Source organism: Equus caballus, chromosome 9, assembly GCF_041296265.1.
Source record: "Equus caballus isolate H_3958 breed thoroughbred chromosome 9, TB-T2T, whole genome shotgun sequence".
NCBI classification, from domain to species: Eukaryota; Metazoa; Chordata; class Mammalia; order Perissodactyla; family Equidae; genus Equus; species Equus caballus.
Genome location: NC_091692.1, coordinates 96,392,064 through 96,413,640, shown reverse-complemented (window position 1 = coordinate 96,413,640; position 21,577 = coordinate 96,392,064). Strand labels below are relative to the sequence as shown.

General features: G+C 62.4%; 1 protein-coding gene across 8 annotated transcripts in view; it reads left to right on the top strand.

Annotated features, from left to right (window-relative positions):
- TSNARE1 (t-SNARE domain containing 1) overlaps positions 1-9,595 on the top strand; it is a 171,215-nt gene extending 161,620 nt beyond the window's left edge. For 7 of the 8 annotated variants that reach the window (XM_070221247.1, XM_070221263.1, XM_070221262.1 and 4 more), the window contains one exon: positions 9,459-9,593. The gene's annotated coding sequence lies outside the window, so the exon portion shown is untranslated. Of the gene's footprint in view, positions 1-9,458 lie in introns of all 8 variants that reach the window. The other variant, NM_001433520.1, reaches the window with a different exon arrangement.
- The last annotated feature ends 11,982 nt before the right edge of the window (positions 9,596-21,577 follow it).

Sequence of the window (21,577 nt, the reverse complement as noted above, 5' to 3'; positions counted from 1 at the left end):
AGCTGGGACACCTGACAGGCAGAGAGGTGAAGGGACTTCCTCAGAAGTGGGCCGCATGGAGACCATCCTTCTGGGTTGGGACCGTTGGGGAAACTGCTGCCCGGAGGGTGAAGTGGCCACCTGAGGTCACGCCAATAGGGCTGCCAGGGCTGGTTTATAAGCAGATCTGTGTGACCCAGAGGGGGACAGTGCAGAGCTGGCCCGAGTGGGGCAGCGGGGCCGGTCCTCAGGCGTGGTCTTGGTGGTGACACCTTCCATCTCAGAAGTTTGGGAGATGAGTTATACGATGGCTCTCTGCTGAGCCAGTCAGAGGCCTGGGGACTTGTCCCTGGTCTCTGGGACCCTGGGCAGCCCTGCCCTCCTCGCACTGGCCCATGTTTGTGCTGCGTGGCCAGCCCAGCCCTGGGGGGCCAGGAGGCTCCTGAGGCGTCCTGTGGCTTGGCAGGGGTTTATACCTGGAACCACTGCCCCACCCCCGCCAGGGCCAGGCGGCCTCCCAGAGCTCCGGGTCAGCAGGGCAGGCGGGACAGACAGGCGGACAAGGCGGCAGGCAGAGCTGAGGAGCAGAAGGACCTTGGGCTCCAGCAGGGCCCGGATCTGGGCCTCGGTGTCCTCGTCTGTAAAATGGGTGCATACAAGTGCTACCTTTCAGAGTCCCTGAGCGTTAGCGACGAAGGCCGGCGGGCACCTGGCCCAGAGGAGGCCTGCCCTCGCTGACTGTGGCTCTTCATTGTCACTGTCCTCACTGTCACAATCGTGCACCCTCTCTGTTTATGGAGACGAGACGCGGCTGGCCATTTTTCTCCTGTTCCCACATGGCCCTCCAGCCAGCAGGGACTCGCCTTGTCCTCCCCGTCACCTAGGGCAGGGCACACGGGCACAACTCAGAGAAGCCCAGAGGGCGGTGATGCGTCTGTCTGACTCAGTAAAGCCCCAGCCCCTCCCGGGGGACCGCAGGTGGAGCTCAGACCCGGTGCTGCCCTGAGCAGCTCACAGCCCTGAGGAGACGCAGGTTCTTGAGGTGCTGAACTGCCAGGGGGAGAGCGGGAGCCAGGAGAGGGCAGTTCTGCCAGGAGGGCTTCCTGGAGGAGGCGGCCCCTGAGAGCTGAGTATTGAAAGGCTGGTCTGGGCTCCTCTGTCAGACAAGGAGGAGGGCCCTCCAGGCTCAGGGCACGGCCCAGGAAGAGGCATGGAGGCCCCGTGGGTGCAGCACCGAGCCAAGAGCCGGGCCGTGATGGACTGTGCAGGACGCATCCTGGAGAGGGGCCCGGAGGCTTCCTGGGGGCTCTTGTTAGGAGCAGCCTTCCCTCCTTGTGGGCCTGCAGGAGCCCTAACAGGGACTGACACAGGCCCCTTCCCTTTGCGTGCGCTGGCCCAGCCCCTGGCACTCCCCCCACAGCTGGGCAGGTGGTCACGGGAGGAGGGCCAGGCCCAGCCAGCCTGTGGGAATGGCGCTCCGCCGGGAAAACGGTGGAAAAGATAAAAAGCAAAACAGGCTGACGCCCGCACAGGAGGCAGCCTGTGTGTGTGAGGAGCGCCGGAGGAGCGGGTGGGCGTGACGGGGGCTCCAGCCCACACAGCCGGGGTGGGAGGGAGGGTGCTGAGTCCTCCTGGTCCCAGCCTGGGCTCTGCGGCCGGAACAGGGGCCCCAGGGTCACAGGCTGGGACTCTGTCCTCTGCAGCTGGGGTCAGCTGACCTGGGCGCCCCCCACTTTGCGGCTCTCTGCCTGTGGTGTTGAATGGGCCGTGCGTGGAGCCCCGTGTCCTCCTGGGTGGGCCTGAGAGTCCACAACCTTGTCGGGGTGTTTGTCAGGCCCAGGTGAGGCCCTGGTGCCCTTGGTGTACACAGTTGGTACACAATAAACGTGCGTTTCCTCCTTCCCCACCCCGTCTTGGCCTTCGTCCCGCTCCTCTGCACACTGACCCTGCTCCATCTCCCGGGAACTGTCCCCAGACTGGTCACGGACCTGCCCCCACCACACACCCTGAAACAGGGATTCGAGTTGCCTGCTGACCCAGCCAGCCAGGCCCAGACGACACCCTCAGACCTGGACCTCCAGGCCTTTGTCCTTATCACGAGGACGGACATGTGAGGCCTGAGGGCCCACCCCGTCCCAGCTCCTGGAGAGGTGGCCTTGGCACGTCCGTGGCCCTGGGGCAGCCCGGGCCTCGCTGTCCATCTCACTGCCTCACTCCACCCCAGCTGGCAAGGGCCTTGGATTTGGGGCTCTGGGTCCTGGCGCTGGGCCAGCACGTGTCCCGTGGGCCACACTGTCCCTGCAGTGACCACACTCACACCGCAGCCTCTGGCCGCACCAGGGTGCTGGGCCCTCAGAGACCAGGAGGACGGGAGCCGGGAGCTTGAGGCCCCACCTGACAGATATCGGCTGAGGCTCCGAGGGCTCATCCAGGCGGTGAGAAGGGCAGGGCCGGCCCACCTCGGCCTCAGGGCAGGGCTCAGGGTCAGCTGCCCAGCCGTCCAGTCCTGTGTCTGTGTGTCCCCCACTCACTAGGCGGCAGGAGGTGTTATCTTGGCCCCAGGGCCTTTGATCTTCCCCAGGAAACGGACGGCAGAAGAGCAGTGAGGAAGGAGCTTGGGGCTTTCCCAGGGGGTGTGAGCCCCCAGTAGCACAGCATGGACACCTCGTCCGAGGGTGACGTGCAGAGGAAGGACCTCGCTGTGTGTTGGGATGGCCCTGGGTTTGAGCCCATGCCCTGCCATTTCCCCTGGGTGACAGGTCCCCTGGGTGGACAAGTCACCTAACTTCATGGAGCTCTGGTGTTGGCTCTGGCAGCTGGGACAGTCATCCCCCAGCGCAGGGCTATGAGGACAGTGGGCTGACTGCAGGGGCCTGGGCAGAGCCCATGCAGGGGCGAGGGGGGACACCCAGCCACGTGCCCCCGCCTGCTTCTCCAGGCTGCAGACCCCATAGAGATGCAGAAGGAGATGGAGTTCTGCCTGCAGGGACTCCCCTTAGAAGCGGGCTCTTGGCCCCCCTGAAGGGAGGATGCTGGGAAGGGGCGTTCTAAGCCTGTCCTGATGGAGAACAGAGGTGGTCGCTGCAGAAAGAGACATGGTGGCTGGGAGGGACCCCTGGAGCAAAGTCTGCCAGACAAGCATGTTGAGAATGGAGGGACACTTGGCAAGAGCCACCCCCCCCCATCTCCCTACTCAAAGAAAGCAGTTTTGCTTCTTGGTGCTTCTCAGTAATTGCAATAATAAATTGAATAATTAGGCTAAATCCACAGAAGAGAATTAAATATTAATTTCTAATAAGCATTCAGAGAATGTCACCAGCGAGCAAGGACCAGCAGAATGTGTGTGCACCCGGCACTCCCCTGCCCGGCCCCCGGGACTCTCCCTTCCAGGGCAGGACTGATGCACACCGAGCCTCTGGCCAGGAGGGCGATGGTTGGTGTGCCAGCCCTGGGGTACGTTGGCGGAGACAGGGTGCAGCAGGCTGATGAAAGGAGGAGGGTGCCCACAGGGTCTGGGCGTGGATCCTCATCGAGGGAAGGTGGCCAGTGCCTTTTCACGGAGTAGTGAGTGGATGAGAAAGTGACACATCTGTGGGACATGGACAGTGCCTGAGCGCCAGTGAGCCAACCCAGGCTCTATGTGTTGCCTGGGCCCCAACAAGGCCTGGTGAGCTCACAGGCTGGTCGGGCCCTGGTCAATCAAAAGGCAGTGCTCCAGGGTGAACACTGAGTATGACCCGGTCACACTCTGAGCCCTGACCCTGGTCACACACGAGTCCTGGTCCTGGTCACACTCTGAGCCCTGATCCTGGTCACACTCTGAGCCCTGATCCTGGTCACATGCTGAGCTATGACCCTGGTCAGATGGTGAGCCCTGACCCTGGTCACACTCTGACTACTTCGGCCTAATTCCTTCCCCACCTCCACTTCTCTCCCTACTGACCTCCTCTTCCCTCTGAGCCTCTGAGGGCAGGCCACACCTGGGGCCAGCCGAGTCCCAGCTCCCCTTACAGGCTGGGTCCCCACTGCCTGGAGCTGTTCAAGGGACAAATGAGAAAGTCCAGGTGGATCCCCTAGTGCGGGCAGGCGCCTGGTACATGTCCCATCCCTGTTTTCCGCTGTAATCACTGGACTCAGGGGCACTTATCGGGCCTGCTCAGGCCGATCCCTGGCCTGTGGTGGGGCTGGGGCCTCGGGGACGAGCCAGGCCTTGCTGGCCTCCAGGAGGACACGTGCGGCCGGTGCTGTGAGGGTGGGCCTGCCCTGTGCGCTGCACGCCTGTGGGTTCCGTGCCCCAGCAGACACTGTGCCATAGAGCGTTAGTGCCTGTTTACAGAGCAGGTGCCTGGCGCCCAGAGGGGCTGTGGGGGCCGGGGCCACACGGCCGGGGAGCGTGGGTGAGTCAGGGCTGGGGCTGGGATCCCAGCCTGCTGCTTCCCCTGTGCTGGGAATATACAGGTTTTCCTTTCCTTGCAGACGTTCAGCGCCTCCCTGTTCCCACCCTCCTGAATGTCTGAGGCCGAGATGAGGGGCCTTCTCCTATCCTGGCCTCAGCTGTAGGACTGGAGCACAGGTGTGGGGGCTGGGCTGGGAGTACCCTGCACGGGGTAGCTTTTGGGGGTGGGGGACACTCAGCTACCATGCCCAGGGGAAGAAGAGGAGGAGGGGCAGCCTGGGGGATAGTGCCGGCCCCTACCTTGCAGAGCAACCCGAGGCAAGCCCCCAAACCTCTCTGAGCCCCAGCTAGCTCAGGGCAGGGCGGGGGGTCTGGGCCAGATGACCCTCGGGCCCAATCCACTTGTCCGTTCATTTGTTCATTCATTCCACAGTCATGGGGATTGAGCCCTCCTAGGGCCAGAGGCTCTCCTGGGTACCAGGAAGAGTGGCCTCCCGCTCACCAGGCCACCCGCTGCTGGGGAGGTGTGTGTGATGGCTCGCTGGCCAGGGCTGGGGAGGGGTCCGAGGGCCTGCAGGTCAGGGAGGGCCTTGGGGGGATGGGGTGCTGGGCGGGGGGCTGCAGTGTGCAGAGGGCAGGGAAGGGGGCGAGCTGGGCTCAGGGCACGTGGGCAGAGGGGGAGGGAGGGTGCCTTCCTGCCACCACTCCCAGCAGTAGCCGGAAACCACATGGTTCCCAGAGGATTTGGAAGAGAGAAAGAGGACTGGACCTGCCCTGTGCCACCCACCGTCCTGTCCTTGGTCAGCCATCAGGGAGGACACACCTGTGCTCCCCTGACTAGGGGGAAGTGAGGCTCAGAGCCTGGGTGTCTGGCTCCAGGGGTTTCAGGGTCCCCCATCATCATGTATCGACTGTTTAGCTGTCTGTGGCTGGCGGCCTGTTTCCTCCTCCTTCGGCCCCCGAATCTGGTTGCCCGCCATTCCTGATGTCCCTGCCCGGCCCCGGGCCCTCGGCCACTGCTCCAGCTCCTGGGTGGTCCTTGAACTCTCAGAACCATGGACAGTGGCACAGCTGGTCAGTGGTGCACCGGAGCCCTCCCTGGGCTGGGCCCCCGCAAGCAGGAACCACCCAGGCTGACCCCGTTACTCGCCGCCATTCTCTGAGCGGTTGCTTTGTGAGTGCTCATTGACTGCCTCCCTGCCATCTTCACCACCTGGCGTCTGCGGTGTCAGCCAGCGTGTGGCGTGTGGATGCTCATGCATATTTGTCCCCTGAGAGGAGAAGCAGCATCACCAGAAGGGTGGGTGCAAACATGGCCCGTTTTAAAGCTGTGGGAGTGGTCAGAGGGTTAGTGCCCAGCCCAAGGATATGCAGCTGAAAATGGCTGCATCAGGATTCGAACCCAGGCCACCTGACTCTGCTCCTCTGCTGACCCCTCCCCTCGGCGAGAGGGATGGGACGCGGGGAGGGAGGGAGGCAGAGCCCCATTGCCCTCAGCAGGGCCGTGCACTCTGGCCGAGGCTCTGTCCCGGGAGTGCAGGAGCCAGAGTGTGGACACAGGACTAGGAGGGTTTGTGCCAGAGGTGGCTACGGGAGGAGGTGGCCCTGTGTGAGGGTCCTCTGAAAGGTGATGGGCAACATGGGGCAGACACCAAAATGGGGTCTGGAGGCAGGCCACGGGGGAGGGGCGGCCGTGGGGGCCCCAGCAAAGGCCAGAGGCGTGCAGAGGCCGCTGACCGGCGGGAGGGGTGGGCATGGGCCAGGCTGAGCAGGACTGTGTAAAGCTGGGGTGGACCGACACCCTCCTGCCCATGGCCCTGGGAGACTGCCCCCAGGCCTGCGGTCCTGCTGACGCGTGGCCCCTAGAGGCCCATCTGCCCATGGCCCTGGGAGACTGTCCCCAGGCCTGCGGTCCTGCTGACGTGTGGCCCCTAGAGGCCCATCTGGGACCCTCGGTTCAGGCGGCCCCTGGTGCCTGAAGCTCAGCCTTTCAGGAAGAGTGGGGGCTCACCTTCTCCGCCCCGGCCCCTTCCGTATTCTGCCAGCATCCGCCCATCTGTTTGGATGCAGAAGTCTCCCCAGCAGCATCCACTGAAGTGCCATATGGCTGAGGCTCAGCCCGCAGAGGAGGGAGCCGCAGGCTGGGCGCCTGGGGGTTGAAGGGCATGCTGGCACGGTGATGGGGGGGCTGCTTCTGCCCCAATCCTGAGGATGAAGGGGCCGGGTCAGGAGGAACCCGGGGCCTGGGGGAGCTGGGGAGGGGGTGGGTCCTCCCCATTTCCCCTCCCCTGAGACAGCCACTCAGCTGCAGGTGCCCTCCATCCACAGAGGCAGGCAGAGGGCGAGGTGGTCCTGTACAGGACCCCAGGGCAGCCGGGGTCTTCACCACCCCATGTCCCAGCTGGTGCCTTGTGCCTGGGGAAGGGCCGAGTCGCACAGAGCCAACAGGGTCGGGGAGGCTGCCAGCTGAAAGCTGCCCCGTTTTACCAACGAGGAGACCGAGCTCTGGAGGGCGTGGCTCTGCCTGACCCCCAGCAGCTTTGGGGGCCCCCTGTGTGGCCCTGGGGAGGCTGGGGCACAAGAATGGCAGATGGAGCAGTCAGTGGAGGGGCACCAGGTGGGGCCAGGAGCCGCCGGAGTAACCTGAGCGGGGACAGGGAGGGGTTCTCGGGGGTGGAGGGGCAGGGGAGGTGCAGCCTCGGAAGGCACCCCAGTGGGTGAGTGGTGGTCACTTTACAGGCATGTGTTTGGGGGGCTCAGGAGCGAGCCCCAGCCTCCCTCCCGAGGACCACTGTTCCCCTGGAGCACGCCTGCCCTTCTCCTCCCTGGGACCCGTGTCCCCCAGGTGTGGGGGGGAAGAGTCCCCCAGCAGGTGAGAGAGTGGATGGAGGAGATGCCCCGGGAAGGGTCGGCATCCTCCCTGCGGCCTCATTTGATGCCAGGCACTAGGGCCCTGGCTGGGGCAGAGGGGCTGGTGGGGAGGCCAGGGGAGCGAGTCTACAGGCTGCAGCCACCTCCACCTGCCCGGGTTGTGCCAGGTGGAGGTCCTGCTTCCTCGGGCCTCTGCAGGGGGCTGGCCAGTGACCACCACGGAGGGGCCATGGCCACCGCCCTCATGGCAGCCCCGGGGTGCATCAGCCCTTCACTGCAGCATCTGTGGACCCCTGCCAGCATCTGTGGGCGCCCACCCACCTTCATCCTGCAGCTGCTCCCTGGGCTGGGGAGCATCGGGGAAGCGGGGACACATGGTCCCCGATGCTGGGCAAGGGTGAGGCTGGGGTGATTTCCACAAGGTGCCTGGGGACCCTCATTAGAGGGAATTCCGAGGAAAAGCATTGTAGGCAGAGGGAGCAGCATGCCAATACCGTGAGGTGGGGATGAGACCAGCAGAGCCACAGCAGAGGCCCAGAGCCGGTTGGAGTGGGCAGGGGGCCTGAGGGCCTGGCTGTGATGGGGAGAGACCCTGCCCTGACCAGGTCTGCTGTTGGAGAGTGATGTGGGCGGCTGAGGAGACAGGGCCCAGGGGCAGGAAGGGGCTGTGCCCAGTCTGAGGGCCAAGAGGGGACTCTGGATGTGCTGAGAGTGGAGAGCGCCGGACTCGTGCCTGGACTCGGGTGAGGGACAGGGGGTCCAGGGTGACCCTGCAGCTCAGATGGGGAGATCAGATCTGCTTTGACTCATCTGTCTGTTCCTGGAGGCCCCGTCTAGCCCAGCACCAGGCCACTTGGGGAAGGGGCCACTGGGAAGGGGCCGGGGGCCTGAGTCACACTCAGCTGCTGCCAGTGTCCCCATTTTTCCTCCCCGGGCCTCTGTGTGGTCAGTCAGGCTGTCTGGAGTCCTGAAGTCTCCAGACGCTGGCCTTGCATCCCAGCCCTGAGAGGCCTGCCTGGAGGTGGGGCCGGCATGTTATGGGAGAATCCTGGAAAGGCCGCACAGAGCCCGAGGGCTGAGCAGGACGGCGGGACCCAGGCGGGCAGTGGGCCTTCGTCCGCGTGGCTGTGCAGAAGCCCACCTGCCTTTCACGCAGCCCACACTCTGGGCAGCCTCCAGCATCACAGCTCAGCATCCTGAGTTCCTGCAGAGGACCAGGCAACCTCTGGCCCCTCCCACCACACCTGGCTGTCTCCAGGTGTCATCGGCAGGGACGGCCCGATTCCCAGGAGCTGGGTGTTGTCACCGAGTCCTTTGGGGTCCCCTCTCTCCTGCGAGAAGTCCCATCTGGCCTCATGACCCCGGGGACTCGGCAACCCTGTCTTTAGCTCCCTCTGCCTGCGGCCAGGCAGGGGGCATGACGTCCTCAGTCGGCTTTTATAGGGACCTTCAGTTTTTCTTTTGAAAGGACATTTATTGTTTGTGCAAAAGTGAGACACGCTCACTGTAAACAAATGTGGACAATGTGGAGAAGTACAGAGAGGAAAGCACAGCCACCTCGCCCGCTGCCACACAGCTACGGTGTGCTGCTGGGCGCCCCTGCCCCGGGCAGTCCCGGTGATTCCAAGGGGCCCGTGTGATGAGGGGCTGCAGAGGCGCCCACAGGAGGCGCCTTCCGCTGAGCCCCCAGGTCTGCACAGCGTTCACCGGCAGCAAAGGACTGGGCAGGGGGCTGAGGGGTCAGCGAGGAGCCAAGGACAGCTCCCAGGTGTGTGGCTCTGAGGGCAGGTGGAAGCCGTGACCACACTAAGAGTAGGACGAGTGGGCCAGGATGGCTGGGCAGGGATGGAGCACAGGGCAGGCGCGGATGTTTAGGGCGGGACAGTAGTGAGGCCTGGCGGAGCCTGCCCAGGGCCAGGAGAGTCCCCGCTGGCACCTGAGACCACGGCAGGGCTGTTTTCTTCTCCGTGAAATGGAGACTGGTCATCCGGGCCCCCTCCCCGGGGCAGGTGCATAGTTGGCAAGTGGAAAGGGCGGGGAGGATGGTCTTGCTGCCTATGACTCCATGACCGGCCCAGCCCCAGCGAGCAGGGAGGCGAGGCCCCCGCCCTGACAGCCCTGCCTTCCTGGAGCGCTGGCCTCCTCCTCGGTCCTCGCTGCATGGAGCCTCCACCTTCTCAGCTGGGAGCTGAAGGGTCCTCTTGTTTTGCAGGTCGTGCTGTCACGTGGCCTGCGTGGACCCTGGGGAGCTTCGCACCTGCCTGCCTCCCAGCTGTGTGCTGACCCCGCCGCCTCTGCACAGCCCCTGGCTGAGCCTGCGCCAATAAACCGCCACTGCTTGGCCAGCCCCGTGCCTGTCTGTTTGCATCTGTGGGCGGGGTGGGGGGGTACCTTTCGGCTCTGGGGCTGTGCTGTGGGGAGGGGAGGTGGCAGGGGTGTGTGAGCGTGAGTGTGATTACGTGTGTGTGCACGCGAGAGTGCACACCTGTGTGAGTGTGTGTGTTGGGTGAGGTGGCCACGTGGGTGTGAAGCCGATGATGGAGGTGGCCCAGGGTGCCTCCCCTCTCCACCTGAGGGGCTGGCCCAGGAGGAGCCACGCCCTCCCCACGGGGCTGTGGCCTGGGTGGAGGCGGGGCCTGCGCCTTCCTCCCTGAGGGCCCAGCACAGCCCTTGCCTTCCCCGGGCCTCAGTTTCCTCACTCTGGCAATGGCGGCGGGGGTTGGACGCAGGTCTGAGGCCCCTGCTGCCCCCAGCTCCACAGCGCCTTTGCCTGCTGGTGCCCAGACGAGGGATGCGGCTGGAAGAAGGGGTCCCAGGTGGGAAGAGCCTGGCCTGGGCTGCTCCCAGGCTCCCCATCTCCTGCAGGAGTGATGGAGGCACCCTAAGCAGGAGGGGCTGCAGCCAGAGAGGCCCCTGGGGGCGGAGAGAGCAGGATGCAGCCCCTCTCGCCATGGGGAGTGGGTGCCAGGCAGGCAGACGGAGGCCCCCATCGGTACAGCACTGGGTCAGCATCCTGCCTCCCAGGCCCGTAGAGCTGAGGACCGCACGGGGGTGGGGGCTGCACACCAGACCCCCAGGGAAGGCGGGGTCCAGGGACTCAGAGATAGTGAGCTCCCCTGGGAGGCACGTTCTGGAAAGGCCTGCAGGAGGCGCAGATGCCCCCTTCCCTTCCCCTAGCCCCGATCCTTATGCGTGGAGGGTCTACAGCATTCAGGATCCAAGCTGTTTTGTCTCGAAGACTGCTGGGTGCTGGGGCTTTTAAAGATTCTGTGAAGCTCTGCGTTTCTCACTCTCCTTCCCCAGGGGCCTGAGAAGCGCAGCACCGAGGTGTGGGCAGGCAGTAGGCACAGGTGGGGGTGGGCAGACCCCCGGGCTGGAGCTGTGGCCACCTCCTCAGCTTTGCTGAGTGGCCGCTGGCTGCCCGGCCCCGGGGTGTCCGGAGGAGGTGTAAATTGGATTTGACACCTCCTGGCTGCAGGTGTGAGGACAGACAAGGGGCAGGGGAGGACATAGCGCCAGCCGCTCGGTGTCCCAGCCCACAGGCTGGCAGCTGCTGGCCAAGCTCAGGACAGGCCTGGAGGGGGTGCCCTGGGGCAGAGAAAGCCCTGGTTTGGGGGGTGGGGGGCATGGCAATCACCTGTCCAGTTCCCTCCCCGCCCAGGGGGGCATCCTGAGTGGTGGAGGTGACTGGCTCGGGGTCCTGCAAGTTGAGGTCCCTGGGCTGGGCTGTGACCTACTTTACAGATGAGGGAGTTGAGCTCAGAGAGAAGGGCTTGCCTGCAGGGAGCTGAGGCTTGGGCTTGGCTGCGGGGAGGAGGGAGACGGGGGGGCTCTGGCCAGCACTCCCGTGGGATGCAAGGGGCCTGGGCACCACCACTGGCCCTGTCGTCAGCACTTCTCAGGGCGGCCCTGGAGGGAGCAGGTGTCCTGGGGTGAAGAGTTCAGGGGGGCGGACGAGGGCAGCAGGGGGCCAGGAGGGTGCCCAGCACAGTGCTGACATTGGCAGCCGCTGCCACCACCTGGCAGGGCTCTGAACCTCCCACTCAGGAGCAAGGTGTCAGCATGACCTTCAGCTCCTGGTTTCTGGAGCAGCTGGGAGGCAGAGAGCCGTGCCGGCTGTCCAGGCTGAGCTGGCCCCAGCCAGAGAGAGGCCTGCCCAGTGGGTGCCCATCCGGCACAGGCACAGGACCGGACAGGGGTTGATATGACCCATGGTAACCACGGAGCACCCCCCAGAACCAGCGGGGCCTTCCTTCTCCTGGGAGGCCCAGAGAGGGAACAGGCTCCCCCAAGTCACACAGCACATTGCAACAGAGCCGACAGTAGAGCCGGCCTCCTTGTTGCCCGGCCAGACAGGATTCTGGGAAACCCAGAGGGAGGTTGGAATGGTTGACCTTTCCTCTCGGGGAGCATGTGCTGTGGCTTCGGCACATGCCAGGCGCATGGGAAGTGTCTGTTGGATGGAGATCGAGTCTCAGGAGTCCACGTCCCTCCTCCCGCCCCTCGACGTCTCTCCCTCGCCTTCCTCTAAGCCACCTCGGTACAGCAGGACAGCCCGGGTGCCGGAACCCACAGCTCTCCTTCAGATCCCACCCACCCGCTCACAGCCCCCTCCTGCTCTGAGCCTCAGTTTCCTCATCTGTAAAGTGGGGCTTGTGAGGGGACATGGGACATGCCTGCCGAGTGCCGGGGCTCAGACTCTGACCCGCTCTGGCTGGGCCTGGCAACTTGCTCTCTGCGGGAGCCCGTGAGGATCCTGCCATGGGGCCTCTGCCCAGGAGATGGCCCCGGGTGCCTCAGGGACCCCCGGGCTATGAGCCAGGGGTCTGCTGCAGCCCCTGCTGAGCCAGCCTCGGATGGGGGCCACATTCGAGGAGTCCCTGTGGCTCAGGGTGTGCACTGTACAACGTACAATGTCAGTAATGCCTCCACCTAACAAGAAACCACTGAGGCTAAAAACGGCGAAAACAGACAGAAGACACAAATTGCCTTTCCTCTCTAAGGGGACGGACCCCACTGTCAGCCATGTACCTCGCTCCTCATCCAGGGCCTCCAGGGCTGTCACCAGCCAGCACAGTATCCCGTAGGTGTGGACTAGGTGACAAATGTGAGCCGCTTACCTGGGCTCATGTTGTTGGGATGGAGTGTAGGGGTAGAAAGCACGGAGTGGATGCACTAAATATGTGACAGAGAAGGACCCACAGCAGCAGGTTCCTGTTACAGATCGGGTGACTGGTCACAAACCATCCCTCACACGTGTGGGTACAGCAGTGAACCCATGTGCACAGCCACGGCAGGGCCCGTGTGGGTACAGCAGTCACCCCGTGTCTGCAGCCATGGCAGGGCCCCACAGGGACTGGTCATCTCTGTGCCTGGCTGGAAGTGCCTGAAGGCTCGCTCAGTCACATGCCTGCTGGGCGATGCTGGCTGTTTGCCAGGACCCGCGTGGGGCTACAGGCCAGATGCCCCCACGTCCTCTTCTTGTGGCCCGGGCTTCCTCACCGCGTGGTGGCTGGTCCTGGGGAGGGTTCGTCCCAGGGAGAGGCAGGCCGAAGCTCCATCCTCTCAGGAGCCCCCGCTTAGCAGTCTCCTAGCTCTTGTGATTTCGAGGAGCGTCACGGGCCCGCCCAGGTTCAAGGGCAGAGGAAAGAGCCCTCACCTCTGTTGGGAGAGGGGCAAGATGGCCATCTGCGGAAAATATAATCTGCCCCACTCCCCCAGCACCTCCACCTCAACTTGTTGGGTGTTCTTTACTGCGACGCGATTTCAGCCTTCATCCTCAGGGTCTCAGGGCGTGGGGGGCTGCCTGATGGGGCTGGGGCATCCTCGCCTGGACGGCATGTAACCCAAGCTGCATCCAGGACTTCCTCTGCACTCCCTCCACTCTCTGCCCCACCCTCAGGCCTCCTGCCATCCCCTGGCCACTGCGTCCAGGGGCTCTTTGCCTGTTAACTCAGTGGCACTGGACAGGTGGTCGTCTCAGCCCCACTGTAGCAGAGCCAGGACTGTGACCCCAGTAGACACGCTTCTCCCTCGGGCAGTGACTCGGGCAGGCCCTGGGCTGGAAATGCCATGACTTGGGGAAGGATGGAACTTGAGAGGCACAATCCCTGTCACTCCAGCTGAGGGAGAAGGAGCTCCAGCCCATGCCCATCCTGCAGGACGGTGGCCCTCCTTGAGGCAGGTGCTCCTGGTGGCGTCTTCAGGAGCCCTCTTCACTGTGCTCAAGGCTCGCTGTACCAGGTGACGGGCAGACCAGTGGATCCTGGGCATCAGGTGTTACTCCGCTTTTTTGGCTTTGAAAGATTTCTTGGTTGGAAGATAAGAAAGGCTGTGAGGTCTTAGGCATAAAAGTTCTTCAAGAGAAGTGGCCGCTGTCCCCAAGAGCTCAGAAAACACCCATTAGTCTTTTCAGTATGTTTAAGCATGTCTCCAGCCACCCACACCCACCCATCCATCCATCCACTCATCCATCCATCCATCCACCCACCCACCTATCCATCCATCCCCCATCCTCTCATCTATCCACACGTCCATCCATCCATCCATCCACCCAGCCATCCATCCATCCCCCTACCAACTACCCATCCATCCACCTACCCATCCATGCCCCATTTATCCATCTATCCATCCACCCACCCAACCATCAACCCAACCATCCATCCATCACTCTATCCCCTACCGTCCACCCATCCATCCATCTACCCATCTGCTCATTCGCCCAACCGTCGCCCCACTATCCATCCATCCATCCATGCCTTTATTTTCTTTACAGCTGCATGTTTTAAGTGCTCCCTTCTTACCTGGGCTTGGCTCAGGAGGTAAACCAGGACTCCTGCCCACAAAAAGCTCCCAATGTGGTGGGGATTTCATACATGGGAACAGAGAAGCCACACTTGCTGTGGGAGGCACAGTGGTAGAAGCACACAGGAACAAAGGTGACATGGAGCAGTAGCCCTGTGCTCTGGCTGGGGTCTAGGTTGGCTTCCAGAGGTGACATCTGAGCTGCAGGCAGGGCAGGAACACATGACCTCCTTCCAGCCCAGAGCCGACCGGCAGCCCAGCGACATCAGAGGTCCGGGGCCAACTTTTGACCTGACATTTTTACTCCTCCCTTTAACCAAATGCCTGCTCCCTTCCCTGACGAGCATCCGATTTAAATACCCAAATTGTTTACTCGCTGAAATCAGTCGACGAGGGGCCAACCGTTATTTGGGATTCAATTGACTATGATACACTGTCTCACAATCAGAGCTCGAACGGATTTCTTTAATTTATTTTTCTCTTAATGTTCTCCTCCGCTGGTAATTCCGAGCTTAATTGTCCTCGCGCTTGTCCTCAGCAGCTGGAGGGTAATGGACTGCTACATCCACGGTGGCCGGGCCCCCTAAGCTGCCGGGCCTTCGGGGCTCTCGGCCCCACTTCCCTTTGTCCTCCCTCAGGCTGCCCACGCCTGTGGTCTGAAGTCCCCACAAAACATGTCGCCCGCGAGGAGGCCACACCATCCATGCTCTGATCCGGTGGGCTCAGCGCAGGGCCGGTCCGGGAGGCCCTGCTGCTGCCCGGCTGGGAGGGAGGCGGCGGGAGGCCCCTTCCAGCTCTGAGGGCCTGTGCTTCTTCTGGGTGCTCCTGAACAAAGCTCTGCTCCTCTCTGGGCCTCAGTTTCCCCATCTGTGACGTGGGCCTGAGAGCCTGGGGCTCCTGCAGCGGTGACATTCTGTGTACGATCGGGTGAGAGAGAGCTGTGGCCTCTGCGCCTATCTCATCAGTGCAGCTGGACGCTGGGTTGTGGCCTTCTGGGCTACTGTCCCCTCCCCATCCCTCCGCCCTCAGTGTCCCCATGTTGTCCCGCCTGGAGAACCCTTCCTGTTCTGACGCACAGCCACAGCCGCCTGCGAGACGCGCCCTCCGCTCGTCACCTTCCCCACCTGCAGCTCCAGCGGGACTGTCCGCTCTGGAGTCTGTTCCGGGGGGCCGGCTCCACGCCAGCCATGGGCCAACACGACGAGCAGGTGGGAACCAGCCCCAGCCATGCTTTCCAGACAGGACAATGAGGCTCAGAGCAACCAGACAGGGCTGTGACCTTGCTGAGTGCCAGCTGCTGGGCAGCGTGGGAGCTGGGGCGGGGTCCTGGAGATGGGTGGCTGTACAGGGGGCCTTTTCCTCTCTGCCCCCACCCACTTATGGAGCACCTGCCTCCTACCTCCTCTTCCCCCAGGCACCCCCGGAGGCCTGGTGGGGCAGGGAGAGCTTCCCAGAGCCCCTCACCCCACCCAGAGGGGCGGGCACATCCCACCCAATGAGGCCATGGAAGGGACAGGGGTCGTAGTCTCCCCAGGGCTGAGGCCTCAGCACCCAGGCAGCCAGGTGCTGACTCCCGCAGGTGAGGCCCCAAGGCCCGAGAGGCCAGAGACCACGGCCACCCCCTAAACATGAAACAGAAAGTGTTCTGTGTGTGGGTGTGTATGCATGTGTGTGTTCGTACGTGTGTCTGCATCTCTGTCTGCATGTGTGTCTGCGTCTCTGTGTGCATGTGTGTCTGTGTCCACATATGCATGTGTGTCTCTGTGTGTCTGTGTCTCTGTGTGCACGTGTGCGTGTGCGCCGAGGGCTCTCCTCAGAGCCTGAAGGAAAGGTGTCCTGGCCCAGCCCGGCCCACCCCGATGCCTGGGACACCTGAGGCAGTTCACGCCCCTGTCGGGCCTCAGTTTCCCATCTGTGATGTGGGGTGTGGATAGGGATGTCTGACCAGATGTGACCTGACCCTGACACAAGTGTGGGGCAGGGGGTTTGTCACCTGCCTGTGACAGACGAGGGCCCCAAGGCGTGGGAGCCCCAGCCGCGCTGGCCCAGAACCCGGCTCTGCCTGCAGCGCTCCCTCCCGCCGCCCACCCTGGCACCCGGGAGATGAACAGCTTCCTGGGGCCCCCGAGTGGATTTATTTGGCGGCTGGGGAATAGATGTGTCCATATATTAGGTACCCAATAACTCCATCCTACATCACCTCTGCCTGAAAAATCCTTGCACGATGGTGATTTTTTTGCTATTTTGGGATATAGATCCTTGCAGAAGCCCAGATGCCATTTCCACTATGGGCGGCACATCTGCGAAAAGGAGAATCAAGAACAGGGGAGCGAGAAACGGGGAGGGACGAGCGAGAGGGAGCCCCAAGCCGAGCCTGGCCCTGGGAGCTCAGCCCCAGAGCCTGCCACGAAGATCCAGGCTGGGGGGTGTCATCCAGCCCGTCCCCTCTGGCCTCACTGGAGCCACCACAAACGAGGTCAGCAGGGCGGTTGGAGCCACTGGGCTGGGAAACCAGCTGAGGAGCCAAGAGAGCACCCAAGGGCGTGGCCGCAGCCGGGCGTGCAAAGGCTCTTGTCCAGTCGCTCGGGTTTCTTCCCCCCAAGATATGCCAGCTGGAGGAGACAGCACCCCCATCACTCATGACCCTGATGAAGTCCTGTCTTGCTTTGCTGGGTGTCTGCGCTGGCTCTCAGCCTGCAGGCCACCTGCGGGTGGATGGTCGGGTTCATCTCAGTGAAGGTGGCCGGAGCACAGCCCAGGGTCCTGACCCTGGGTTCAGATCTGGCTCTGTGTCCTTCTGAGGTCTCAACCTTGGGAAAGCCAGTTTCTTGACTTTGGGTTCTTTATCTGTAAAGTAGGAAAATAATAGCTTTCTCTAAAAGTTTTGAGAATTTAGGTAGGTCCTTGATAAATAAACGTGGCACCGTCAGCCCCTCCCTGTCAGTACTGTGATGGACTGGGCCGCTCGCAGGTGGTGAGCACCCCGTCACTGGAGCAGGCGAGTGCCCACCGTGCCCTCAGGTGTGGGAGACTGGAAGAGAAGGTCTCTGAGGCCCTGCCAAGTGGAGATGAGAACAGGACCCCAGGGGCAGAAGTGCCCCACTGCGTGCTGAGGACCAGGAAGTCGTCCTTGGGGTCCCACCTCATTGCTGTGGGAGGGAGGCACCTGCTTGGTGCTCCTGCCCCGAGCTGCGGTCGAGCGGCTCCCAAGTGGGGCTGCAGCGCCATGAGATGCCAGGGAGCCGGAATTCAATTACGCACCAGGTGTTATGTATGTGGCGCCCTGTGAATGCATTGATCCCTCGGGGTGACAGATCGCTTATGAACTGGGTAATAGACCAGCTTGTAAATGAAATATATCGGGCCGTGCAGGCAGCCGGGTGGGTATCGGCTTGAGGGAACAGGGCAGATTTACGAGTCTGGGAGGATGTCTTTCAGACAGGGAGGCCTGGGCGTTGGCTGTTCACCTGGCACTGTTGCCGCTGTTGGATTTGCAACTGGGCCCTGGGAGAGCCGGGGAAATCCCACTTCATAAGGGCTACATGTTCCAGGGACTTGCCAGGGGTTACCTGGGTCCCCTCTGATGACCCTCACACGTAGGAGTCCAATGGCATCATCACCCCTCTGCAGTTGGGGCAAGTCATGCTCAGAGAGGTTAAGTGGCTTGCCCTGTGTCACATGGCAAAGGGACAAACAAGGGTTTCAAAGCCAGACAGACCAACTTGTGCTGACTTCCCAGGCATCTCTCCTGAACTAGGTAAGGGGGACAAGCAGGAGTGAGGCCCCTCAGAGGGGGCCCAGCTTGGTCCCAGTGCTGGATCTGTGTGACCTTGGCCTCTGCATACTTCGTACCAGGACAGGGACCCTGTGCAGAGAGTCAGGAGGGAGATATCCAGGAGCTCAGCTTCGCTGTGCCCGTGAGCCTCAAACACAGAGATGGCACAGGTGGGAGGCCCCTGGAGTCAGAGCTGGGGGCCTGCGTGGGAGGATTAGGGGGTGTGCTGCAGAGGTGTGCTGGGGACTGTCGTGCTGCTCACAACACTTGGTTGACTGCAGCTGTTCACAAGCTGAGGGAGGGAAGACCACAAGGGGTGAACAGAGCAGAGCCGGGGCCCAGCACACAGGCTGCTCAGGGATGAGCTGAGGGAACGAATGGGGTGGGGGTCAGGGAGAATCCCCATCCGGGGGATCGAGACACACTTGGGTGAGAAACGGGGGTTTAAGATTCAGTGCATGACGGGGCTCAGGGTTCAGAGTGTGAGCAGGGTCAGGGCTCAGCATGTGACCAGGATCAGGGCTCAGTGTATGACCAGGGTCAGGACTCGGTATGTGACCAGGGTCAGGACTCAGTGTGTGACCAGGGTCAGGACTCAGTATGTGACCAGGGTCAGGACTCAGTATGTGACCAGGGTCAGGACTCAGTGTGTGACCAGGGTCAGGGCTCAGAGTGTGAGCAGGGTCAGGGCTCAGCATGTGACCAGGATCAGGGCTCAGTGTATGACCAGGGTCAGGACTCAGTGTGTGACCAGGGTCAGGACTCAGTGTGTGAGCAGGGTCAGGGCTCAGTGTGTGACCAGGGTCAGGAGTCAGTATGTGACCAGAGTCAGGACTCAGTATGTGACCAGGGTCAGGACTCAGTGTGTGACCAGGGTCAGGGCTCAGAGTGTGAGCAGGGTCAGGGCTCAGCATGTGACCAGGATCAGGGCTCAGTGTATGACCAGGGTCAGGACTCAGTGTGTGACCAGGGTCAGGACTCAGTATGTGAGCAGGGTCAGGGCTCAGTGTGTGACCAGGGTCAGGACTCAGTGTGTGACCAGGGTCAGGGCTCAGAGTGTGACCGGGGTCAGGACTCAGTGTGTGACCAGGGTCAGGAATCAGTGTGCCCAGGATCAGGGCTCAGAGTGTGACCAGGATCAGGGCTCAGAGTGTGACCAGGGTCATGGCTCAGAGTGCGAGCAGGTTCTGGGCTCAGAGTGTGACCAGGGTCAGGGCTCAGAGTGTGACCAGGTTCAGGGCTCAGTGTGTGAGCAGGGTCAGGGTTCAGAGTGTGAGCAGGTTCAGGGCTCAGTGTGTGAGCAGGGTCAGGGCTCAGAGTGTGACCAGGTTCAGGGCTCAGTGTGTGAGCAGGGTCAGGTCTCAGAGTGTGAGCCGGGTCAGGCCTCAGATAATGAGCAGGGTCAGGACTCCGAGTGTGAGCAGGTTCAGGGCTCAGAGTGTGAGCAGGGTCAGGGCTCAGAGTGTGACCAGGGTCAGGGCTCAGAGTGTGAGCAGGGTCAGGGCTCAGAGTGTGAGCAGGGTCAGGGCTCAGAGTGTGAACAGGGTCAGGACTCAGAGTGTGACCAGGGTCAGGGCTCAGAGTGTGACTAGGTTCAGGGCTCCGTGTGTGACCAGGTTCAGGGCTCAGTGTGTGACCAGGGTCAGGGCTCAGAGCTCAGCACTGAGACAGAATGTGATGCCCTGGGCCACATGAGATCAAATTTCTATATTTTTGGCCCCTCTGCTTTATCTTTTAACCAAATATTTGATCCAGGATGCCATGAGATGCACAGAAACCCCTCCACCTGTCCTGGTCCCTCTGAGTAAAGACCCCTCGGGCCCACCTCTCCCTGCTGAAGGTCTGTCGTCAGAGAGGCCCCGGGAGCATCTGTGGTGAGCACCTTTTGGGGCGAAGGGGGCAGGGAGGGGCTCCATCTGCCTCCGCTGCCGCCTCTCCTTCTGGCTCCACCGGCTTCCGGTCGTCTTTATGGGGCTCAATTGTTGCGTCTTCCACTGAGATGAGTGATCTCGATGTTCTTAATGTTCCCTATTAAACCTCCCGTCTGAAATATCTTTAATGTTCTGCATAACACACCCGTCACTGCTGGTGATGCAGCCGCCGGGGCCGACCAGAGCCAGCCGTTCCCGGGGACGGGTGTGTCCCCCCACCACCCCGGGCCACGTGTCACCTGGGGCAGGGGACCCTCCCCAAACACCACAGCTGGAGAATTTTATGACAAGACTTGAGACTTTAAGGACAAAGAGGGTTGTGGTTCGGGGTTGGGGGCAAACCCATAGAATCAGTGTTGTTGTTTCTGCTGTAACAAATTCCCATCCCCTCAGTGACTTACATCATATACCCACGTCCCGCAGCTCGAGAGTCGGAAATCCAGAACGAGCGTCAGGGGCTGAAATCGGCGTGGGCAGGCCTGGCGGCTCCCGCCTTGCCTCCTCCAGCTTCTGGAGGTGCCTGCGTTCCTCGGCCTGTTTGTGGCGCCCTGCTCTCTGCCTCCGCCCTCGCGTCTCTTCTCCTCACTCTGGTCTCCGGCCCCTCAGCTAAAAGATGCTTGTGTTTGCGTTCAGGCTCCCAAGGATCCAGGATAATCCCCCATCAGGGTCCCTAACATCCCAGGGCCTGATCGCCGCTGTTGGGACCGGACATCGTGAAGACGTGCAGAGGGGACAGGGCCCCCCTACGGGCCGCCTGGGCCTGGGGCAGCCGTCACCCAGAAGGCCCTGGGGTGGGGGAGTCATGACCCCTTGGTGGTGAAGGCCTTCTGCTGCCCTCTCCTGGCACTGGGGGGGCACCAGGGCTCCCCGTCATGCCTCCCTGGTCATGGGTGGGGGCACTGCCGCTTCCCAGGGCCCAGTGCCTGTGGTTAAGAGCCACCTCCGTTGGAGTCTCCTCTGGACCTTGAGGGACCCCAGGACGGACATGTAGGAGCTCACCTTGGCATCCAAGCCCCACACAGATGGCATCCTGGCCTTGACCAGATGCTGCACACGCAGTCTCCCCACACTCAGCCCTGCTCTCCTGCACACGGCCCTGCACACTCAGCATTCCTCTGGTGGGCAAGTCCCTTGCACCCCTTTTCCACAGGCAAGCTCCTGTTCATGCTTCAAGATGTAGTTCGGATGTCTCCTCCTCCAGGAAGGCTTTGCTGATTGCACCCATCCTCTGCAGTCCTCCCGCTCCTCGTGTGCCCTCTCTGAGCTGTTGCCCCTGCCCGTGGCCGGTTCCCCTGCCCAGAGCAGCCGCCCGACCTTTCCTAGGGGGTCTTTCCCCTGCTGGTCTTGGGTGCTTCTGGGGCCGGGCCTCCTGCCTGCACGGCCCCTGTGTCACTTGACGCTGATGATTCCCATAACTCCGCTGTCTTCTTGGAACAACTCCAGGGTTTATTGAATCTGGAGCGAGAGGAGAGAGAAGAGGAGAGCCGTGCACACCGCACAAATCAGTTGTTCTGACAGTTTTATTAAATGTCGGGTGGGGCCGACACGATGTGGAGTGAGGCTCCGGGGTAGGAGGCGGGGGCCGGGCTGGGAACGGAAGGAGGAGTCTGACCTCCTCCAGAACCGCCCCCGGGGCTCCTTCACGCTGCGGAGGCCGTGGCTCAAGTCCAGGTCTCCTGCTTCGTCCGCCACCAACAGCCCCATCCCCAAGGGCCTGGCGCCTCCCTCACGCCCTTCCCGAAACGGGTGGCCTCGTGCTCCTGGCCTGTCGCCCGGAGTCACTGAGAAGCACCGGGAAGCCGTGCGAATTACAGCCCGTCA